Genomic DNA, 10,184 nt, shown 5'->3' with positions numbered 1-10,184 from the left:
ACCTCTGTTTGTTTCCAAGGCAAACCATTCAGTGTCATGGTAAACCAAGTCTATGCCCCAAACACTAAGGCCAAAGAAGCGGAAGTTGAATGGTTCTATGAAGACCTACAAGACCTTCAAAACTAACACCAAAAAAAAAAAAAAAAAAAGATGCCCTTTTTATTATAGGGGAGTGGAATGCAAATGTAGGAAGTCAAGAAACACCTGGGGTAACAGGCAAATTTGGCCTTGGAGTACAGAATGAAGCAGGGCAAAGGTCAACAGAATTTTGCCAAGAGAACACACTGGTCACAGCAAATACCTTCTTCCAACTTTGCTACTCCTGTATATACTCAAAATATTTTCATTTTAACATGAAAGAAATATAAAAATTATTAATATGTTTTAAATTTCTTTTTTTTTTCTTGTTCTGAGGCTTTGAATATAGTATGTATTATATATTTATATAGCCCGCCTCCATTTGACTGGTCACATAGTAAGTGCTCAGTGGCCACACATACATAATGGCTACTCTATTGAGTACTGCAGATCTAAAATATCTATTAATCAATTTTTGAGAGATGTCAAATATGCAATAAAAACTATGACTATTGTTTGTTCTTCTATAAATGATTAACGTGATAGGGGAAGGGAAGATAAATTGAATATCTCAATATGCCAGCATTCTACATACAGGATCTCATGTCTCCTCAAACAACCCATGGAGGCAAATGTCATTATATTACACTATATTTACTGAAGATGAAATTGAACATCAAAAGGTAGATAATTTCCCCAAAGCACACAGAAGCATTTATACATCCAGTGGATGCAACAAAGTTGATGTGCTTCCAAATCTTTTTCTCTGTTAAAACCTTCAGATTTTCACAAAAAAAGGGAAAATCCTAAACAACTTAATCAGAGATGATATGAACTCAGCATCAGCTAAAATACTTTTATTCTCATTTATATTTAATGAGATCATCGAATCTTGAATATATGATGATCAGAGGCAAGCCCCCATAGGAGATGACTTCAGATCTATGACTCTTTAAAATATTAATTGAAGTAGGAACCCTGGGGCCATCCCCCCCAGAACTAAATAGTTTTAGAGCTGAAGTTTTTTTATTTATAAAATAAGTGTACTATCTGCCCTACCTATTTCATATTTTTTTAAAGGAGGACAATAAAAAGAAAGATGGAAAAACATTTCATTTCAATGGCTTTTATTCTTCTTCATTATCATGAGTTGTTTTAGCCTGGAATTTGTGTTCCTGGATAAGATAATTATTTGCTTGTAGGCTTTTAGAGCCTCTATCCAATGAATCATTCTGTGACCCAGGAATGGGGTTGGCATGTTCCAGGAATCCATATCTTAATTAAACTTTGGAGATGTAGGCAGAAAACTCTGATTGTTACTATTCAGACGTTAGTCACGTCCAATTCATTGCGACCCCATGAACACAGCACTGCAGCCATGAAATTAAAAGATGCTTAATTCTTGGAAGGAAAGTTATGACCCACCTAGACAGCGTATTAAAAACAGAGACATTACTTTGTTAACAAAGGTCCATCTAGTCAATGCTATGGTTTTTTCCAGGAGTCATGTATGGATGCGAGAGTTGAGCACCAAAGAATTGATGCTTTTGAGCTGTGGTGTTGGAAAAGACTCTTAAGAGTCCCTTGGACTGCAAGAAGATCAAAGCAGTCCACCCTAAAGGAGATCAGTCCTGAGTGTTCATTGGGAGGACTGATGTTGAAGCTGGAACTCCAGTACTTTGGCCACCTGATAAGAAGAGCTGACCCATTTGAAAAGACCCTGATGCTGGGAAAGACTGAGGACAGGAAGAGAAGGGAACAACAGATGATGAGATGCTTGGATGGCATTACCGACTCAATGGACATGAGTTTGGGTAAACTCCAGGAGTTGGTGATGGACAGGGAAGCCAAGTGTGCTGCAGTCTGTGGGGATGCAGAGAGTCGGACACGACTGAGTGACTGAACTCAACACAGCATATCAGGCTTCCCTGTCCTTCACTGGTTCATAAAGTTTGCTCAGACTCAAGTCCATTGAATCGGTGATGCCATCCAACCATCTCATCCTCTGTCATCCCCTTTTCCTCCTGCCCTGAATCTTTCTCAGAATCAGGGTCTTTTCCAGTGAGCTGGTTCTTTGCCTCAGGTGGACAATATTGGAGCTTTGGCTTCAGCCTCAGTCCTTCCAGTGAATATTCAGGGTTGATTTTCTTTAGTTTTAGAAAACTCTGATAATGAAAGATATTTCAGGAGAGAAATCTTGCAGCTAATGAATGTTCTCTTCTCCTCAGGGCCAATGGTGGAATAACTAGCACTTCTCACACCATGTAAAAACAAACATCTACTCCCAAAGACCTAGATATTGATGGAGGCCCACTTTTTGTTACTGGAGATTTACAACCTGTCAAGGTGTGTTTAGAAATCCTAAGCACTAGAGAAATATTCCAGGAACTGGTTCTTGGAAAGGTCTACACCTTTCCAAGGTGTAGAGGAGATCAGGAGATCAGGTGTGAGGAGATCAGGCTGGAAATTCTGTCTTCAAGCATGTTTTCAGATCGTCTCTTCTTCTTTTAAGTCCAGGATATAGATTTGAAATAAGTGAAATTGGTGTTGTAAGAAAAGAAGAAAATATGGAATTAATGACTCCATGATCTTGAAAGTCATTCAGGCTAAACCACTCATAGAAGGCATGGCAGTACATTCAACAAGTGCTAAATCAGGAAACATCTATATATCTAGTTATGTCAACAAATTCTAGCTGTTGGAAGAAACTAAGCTGTTATTTTTAGTTTAGGTTCATTTTGGTTCATTTATACATGAAACTCAGCTCAAATGCCTCATAATACACTTAGGACCTCACCTCTAATTCAGACTTCTTAAGCAACAGAAAAAGGAAGGCAAACTCCAGAATGTCTCAGCTGTTGACTTTCTAAAACTTCAGCTTAAAAACCAGCATGTAAGGATTATTACCAAGATGTTTAGAGTCTGCTTTCAACATAGAAGGTATAAGGATAACCACAGAAAGGTATTTTCCCTCGAGAGGAAATGATGGATCCTGATAATTAAATGCTTAGGAAGAGGCTCTATCTCCTTCTGAAAGAATTTAGGAGCTTTCTAAAAACAAAGGAGTGTAGCTTGGTCAGTTGCTGCTTGGACTTTGTGGTAACCAAAATTGTGCAACTTTCTCAAAATAAGTTTTCCCAGTTTTGGAAGACAACCTTCTTTAAATTAGGGAAAAAAAGTCTCCTGTCTTGATTTAAAGAAAAAAAGAAAGAAACTTTGATTGTAGTCTTTAGTCAGTTGTTCTTCACAATGACTCCACAAACAAGTCAGAGCTCTCCAAAGTTTGTGAACTCTTAAATTGAAGTCGCTCAGTCATGTCTGACTCTTTGCAACGCTATGGACTGTAGCCCACCAGGCTCCTCCATCCATGGGATTTTCCAGGCAAGAATACTGGAGTGGGTTTTTATTTCCTTCTCCAGGGATTGAACCTGGGTCTCCCATGTTGCAGGCAGACTCTTTACAGTGTGAACCATCCCTGTGAACTCCTAGGCTGATCACTAAACTTATGACATTTTGACTTCTCTCCCTATTCCCTCACAGCAATGGAGCTTTGTCTCACTGGAGTTCATGAGGCAGCCTGGCCCCCTCCAGAAGTGCTTCTATAGAACTGTGTCTAGTTCACATGCTGCCTCTTCACAGAGGATGGAGACATCATCACTTCTCCATCATTCTAGAGACATATCCCTCAAGCCTTAGGTTCCTGTATACTTTAATTTCAAAGCAACTGCACAACACATTACTTAAAATAATTTAATCTCTAAAATTCAGTTGTTTCACAACAAAACTAATCCTGATAAGCCCTAAGCATTTCTGTTCTTCCCATTTTACTGTCAGTCTTTCTACCACTTTCTTCAAACATTCATTCCTTTAATGAGTATTAATTTAATCATCTAGGGCCAGGTCCTGTGCTCTTACTCCAGAAAAGTTAGACTTCTCCTTTGGAGCCATACTCAAAAATCAGTCCTTCACCTACATTTGCCAACTCTCCAAAGTTTCCCACTGACTCCCTCTTTCAAGTTTCCTACCACTTAAATATCCAGAAGCTTGGGAGTAACTGCAAATAACTATTGTTACTTTATCACCATGACATTTATTTTTATTTATGATAGTAAGATAAACAAGGGTCAAGTCTAATATCCAAATAACAGAAGAAATATATAGAATGGAAGGTACCAAAAGAATGGGAAAAGCAAAAAGTTAAACACAGCTCACAGTGTTTTAACTGACTGAACATAAGGTAAAATTATAGAGGAGATTTGAATTATCATTCATTCATTAATTCCTTCAACTAAATGTTTATTAAATGCCTCTTAGGAAATAAATATAAACTATTACTTCTATGCCTCCTCTCAAGATATTTGCTGCCTTTGTGCATTTGGGCATAGACTAAATTAATTAAGAAGACCCCTAGGAAATGACTCAAATTCCCAGTGGAAAGATTATATATTATCATGCCTTAAAATGAGTAAATCACAGCATGAGATCCACGATGGAAATAATGGAGAAAAGATGAAGTAGATACTAGAGGTTATGACTATGTGTTTTATAACATAACCATTCAAAAAATATCTGTTAAATGGATGAATGGATACAAACAGACTGGGCTTCAAGCTGAATTCTAAGCACATAGGTTGAAGAAGACCTTGAAAACTTATCAGAAGTATTTCTCTTCCATCATCATTCCAATCCACACCAGGACAAAAAATTCAAAATGGCTCCCATGGGAAGAATAATAAACGATCACAATCTCTGAAGTCAAATGAAATAAACCATCCCTGCAAGAATTGCCCACAATTAAATAAAGAAAAAGACACCACAATATTTCCTCCCTCTTCAATTCTGGTTCTTCAGTGCCTTCAGTTTGACAGTAAATGAACTCTGACCAGATGGCTCTTTCTATAGAGATTCTACACACACACACACACACACACACACACACACACACCCTTGAGTATAATAACAGAAGTGTATATTGTTCTTAGTTTTATTCTCTCTTTATTCAGTATGGCAAGAACAAAACAAATACCTCGACTACGAGAAGCAGCACCTGTACGTCCACATGGGTGAGTCACCAGGGAGCCACAATCCTTATCATCCCATTTCCTTGAAGCAAACAGTTGTCAAGCCAGAAGGCATGATTGAAATCCTCCCACAGAGAGACGATCTGATCATGTCTTGTTGTGCCTCAAAAAAGCAGCATGTTTTATTTCAGACTTACTTGGGTGAAATCTGAAAAGGAAAATAGAAGAACAATTAGGCATTCTTAATGGGCATCTCATCATTCTGGCTACTGTACAAGGAAGGAGATGTTCCAAGAAGGATGGGAGGCAGGATGCCAATCAAGGGGTCTGGTAACTCTTGTCCTGGATAAGCTAAATACAATACTTATCAAGAAGAAAAGAATAGTGGTATATGGATAGGAAGGAAAAATAGGAAAAGAATGCTCAAGTACTGATAGTAGGTGCCAGAAAAAGCAGAGTCTCATGAATAAAAGTCACCTGTAGAGCTTCTGTGTGGAAGAAAGTTGACTGTTTCCACAGCTTACATACAACTGTAGAAGATATTTTAGTGGATACACACACACACACACACACACACATATATATATAAAATAAGATAGGTCTGGATATGTTCTAGGCTTGAGAGAAAATAAGGTAGCTGAATAAGGCTAATACCAATAAAAATACTAGAAGCAAAAATGTTTTGCTCTTAATGAAGTCCAACAAAGAAGTCCAACTTCTTTGTTAATGAAGTTCACAAAGAAAAGTTTAGGACCCCAAAATATGCTCATCTAAAACATGCTTACTCATTTGCAAAAGAAATCCAAATTAAGGAAGATTTCAAACATTTCCTATAGATCAGTGGTTCTCACCTAGGAGCATTGTTGCCCCCAGTGGGACATTTGACACCATACAGATACTTTTTTTGATTATCACAACAAAGAGGGGTAATGGTACTGACATCCATGGGGCACATGCCAGGGATGTTATGAAATGTCTTATAGTACACAGAACAGCCCTGGACAATAAAGAATTATCTGACACTAAAATGCCAACAGTGTTAAGATTGAGAAACTGTTGCAGATGATCTGGTTTGCCCAAACATTGGCCACCAGTGATCATCTGTCTCATGCCTGACCAAGATGGCCTGTGAGTCCATTTTCTGTGACATGGGGATCAACCACCACTGTAGCCTCTTCCAGTGCTAGAATTCTGAGGACTTATCCTAATGTAGTTACCCTCTTTCATGACCAAAAAGGGTGTGGAGGACATTGGTGCCCCAGTTTGAAAGTTAACTATTCCAGCCCAGACAGATGTGTATTCACATAAGAAAAAACTATTGGAGTCTCTTGTCTGAATTCTCCTCCTGTGTGTAGTAAAACAAGACAGCCTTAGCTTATGAGGAATGGATGAATATTGTAGCTTCACTGAAGAATGTTCAGGTTACAAACCACATTGTCCTGAGGAGCTGTTTCATTTTGTCATTTTATTTCAAATGTCTTCAACTTAGTAAGACAGGTACAAGTGAGTCATACTCAACCTGTCAAAGAGAAATTAGGCTTGACATTTCATAAAGGTGGAGAGACAGCTTTCATTCAGATTTCTGTAGTAGGGAAAGGTACTTCAGTATAAACTGAGCTCAACTCTCCAGAACACTGGGACATGCTAAAGGAAATTAGGGAAAGAGGATAAAGGGAGGGGAAGCTGGTCCTGTGGTTAAGCCATGTGTGTCATCTAACTGGTGCTTATCAAAGTCAAACTCATACCCTCCCAGAGGCTGCAGGACAGAGCCTGATCTTCAAAGATTGTACTTCAGAGGGATGACTCCCAAGTCCTTGAGAAAGACATTTCTGGGTCAGGGAAGATCCATCCCAGAGGGACAGAGTAAGAATTTTATAATTATAAGTTTTCTAACAAATGATTGAAGAAAAAGGATGTCAGGAGCCTACTGAACATGCAGTAATTTCTTTGGACAGTCTTGAAATTTCTCAAGAATTTTAAGGGGGCTGGAGTCATCCCAGGAACATAGCCTTAAACTGTTCTTAGAAACTATTTCTAGCATTTGTGTGACTCTTAGCATGTAGGGTGGGCAAAATCATTTGTCCTGACTGTTCGCAGACTTTGAAAGCTTACAGGTCAAGTATGAAGCCTAGTCAGGAAGGGGGCTCCAGAGCATCTAACTAAAATTTGATCAAAAAGGGAGCTGTCAAAATATGAAGGGTCTCCATATGACTCCTACATGCTCCAGGCAACTTCACTTGTCCTGGGGGAGAAGCAGGTAAATAACTATCTGGCCAGACTCAGTATGCCTGCTGTATATCTGCCACCTCAACATATTGTGACAGGGCCCAACACAAAGGATCGTGAAGAACTGAAGGATTCCAGAGACCTTGAGAAAACTTGAAAGCTCACAGCAGAAGCTCTTCCAGGATGCTTTCATCAAAAATGACTCAGATCTGCAAAGCTTCCCTAGTCTCCTTAAGGGATCTTGAACCAAAGTCCTGGTTCAGCCTCAGAGACTCTAAAAGCCCAGCAGCATCCAGGATGTGGTTGTGGATCTCCACCTTGCATCCCTTCTCAGGGACAATATTGCAGGAGTAGCATGTTAACGAGATCAACTCTCAATAGCTTCCACAGGAATCATATCAGCTCATTTGTTCACCATCTTTTTTTTTTTTTCTTCAGTCTGGCCCCTCCTTTTCATTCCAGTATATCTGAACCTGCAATCCATTAAAGAGATGTATCACAGAAGGTACTGGGAGGTGAGTAACTCGATTCCTTCTCTAAAACTAGATCAGGCTGGTAGAAAAGGGGAAATGTAAATGCTTGGTCCTTTCCAAATTCAGTTTCCTTCCAGTACTAGGATATACAATTTAGCCAGTTTTATTTCCACTAGCTTAACTTTCAAGCACTTCTACCAGCAGGACATCACCTGGGCCAGCAGCTTTTATATCCACTATTTCATCGCATTTGGTCCTTTCTATGGAATCTTCAGAACCATGGTACTCATATATTTAGTCAAGTAAGGAAACAATAATATTCTCCTACTCTTATTACCTGGATGGTCCTCTTACCTTTCTTATCTGATCTGTTTATGATTAGCAATGATTAGCAGATTATGACGGCTGGCTGCATTCTTGTAACTGAAACATTTCCCCCAAAAATGTGGTATCAAACATCTGAAATAATTGAATGAGTTTCTTGGAAACTGAATTTGCCCAATTTTGCCTTTTTTCCCACGTGATTCATTCTCAATTGCAGTATAGTAGTCCCTCAGCATCTGAGGAGGATTAGTCCCTGGACCCACCTCAGTTTCCGAAATCCAAAGATATTCAAGTCATCTATCCATATATGTAGTTCCACAACTGTGGATTCAAGCAACCACTAATCTTGTGGTATAGTGTGTTTACTTAAAAATATCCACATTTAACTGGACTTGAGTGTTTCTCAAAGGTCACCTGTATTCTGCCTGATCACCAAGTCCTTCAAACAGTAATCCAGCTGGACATCATAATTCTTACCAAAGATAATAGGAGGCCAGATTTTTAAAAAGTTATTTTATGATTAGAAATTTTCCCTGAATCAAAATGACTTTAAACTGAATAACCCTCTTCAACTTCCCAGTGTATTCCTTCCTCATTCATTTGCATTACTATTCATGACAATAATGGTAGCTACTATGCATCAGGCAATTTGCTAAAGGCTTTACATTGTGGGCTTCCCTGATGGCTCAGACAGTAAAGCACCTGCCTGCCTTGTGGGAGACCTGGGTTCAATCCCTAGGTCAGAAGCTCCCCTGGAGAAGGAAATGGCAACCCACTCCGGTATTCTTGCTTGGAAAATTCCATGGATGGAGAAGCTGGTGGGCTACAGTCCATGGGGTCGCAAAGAGTTGGACACAACTGAACTACTTCACTCACTTTACATGCATTATCTTATTTGATGTAATAAAACTTGCAAAACCAGACAATGCAGATAGTATCAATTTCATTTTTCTGGTAAGAGAACTAAAGTTCAGAAACATTAAATCACTCATTCAAGAGCAAATAAGGGCCAGTGGCAGTGCCAAATCAGAACTTGTACCCATTTCTATTTGATGACAATAGCCAACCTGTTAATCACATTGCATATATCCTTAAGTTGTTGTTGCTTTAGTCACTAAGTCATGTCTGACTCTTTTGCAATTCCATGGACAGTAGCCTGCCAGGCTCCTCTGCTCTGGGGGTTTCACAGGCAAGAATCCTGGAGTTGGTTGCCACTTCTTTGTCCAGGGGATCTTCATGGCTCAGGAATCAAACCCACGTCTCCTGCATTGGTAGATGGAATCTTTACCACTGAGACACCAGAGAAGCCTGACCTTCAGTTATCTAGGTATCTTCTGAGCCTTGCACCAGTGACTAAGGAAAATACTGGGGACACTGCTCTTGTACATTAGGCTGCAAGACAGGTAGTATGACTGAATACCTAGTGTGTCATCTTTAGATATAAAAGGTCTGCAAAGATGAAAAACAAATAACCACCACTATATTGGAGCCTTTGAGTCATTGCCATTTCCTCTAATGCTCAGCCATATCTGCCAGTGGTTATGCAAGCCCAGTAACTGGAACTGAAGCTCCCCAAGGAGTGATCATGTCTTCCTTTTATTCTCTTAAAGTTTGCTTGAAAGTCCCTGGATTGCTTATGTTACCCGGATGAGCCGCATACCAATGAAAAGGAGCAAAGAGAGGAACCAGGACTGGTTCAGCACTCAGGTAATAATGCTGTTCTTGGGAAAGCATCCATCAAATCCATCTGCTTATCTCAAATAATAATTATTGGACGCTTGCCAGGGGCCAGGCACTGTCAACTGTTTTGCATGTTAGACATTTTCATTCCAATCACAAAGAAAGGCAATGTCAAAGAGTGTTCAAAATACTGCACAATTGCACTCTACTCACAAGCTAGTAAAGTAATGCTAAAAAATCTCCAAGCCAGACTTCAGCAATATGTGAACAATGAACTTCCAGACGTTCAAGCTGGTTTTAGAAAGGGCAGAAAAAAGAGAGATCAAATTGCCAACATTGGCTGGATCATCAAAAAAGCAAGAGAGTTCCAGAAAAACATCTA

Source organism: Bos mutus, chromosome 26, assembly GCF_027580195.1.
Source record: "Bos mutus isolate GX-2022 chromosome 26, NWIPB_WYAK_1.1, whole genome shotgun sequence".
NCBI lineage: Eukaryota > Metazoa > Chordata > Mammalia > Artiodactyla > Bovidae > Bos > Bos mutus.
This window is presented reverse-complemented; position numbering follows the sequence as displayed.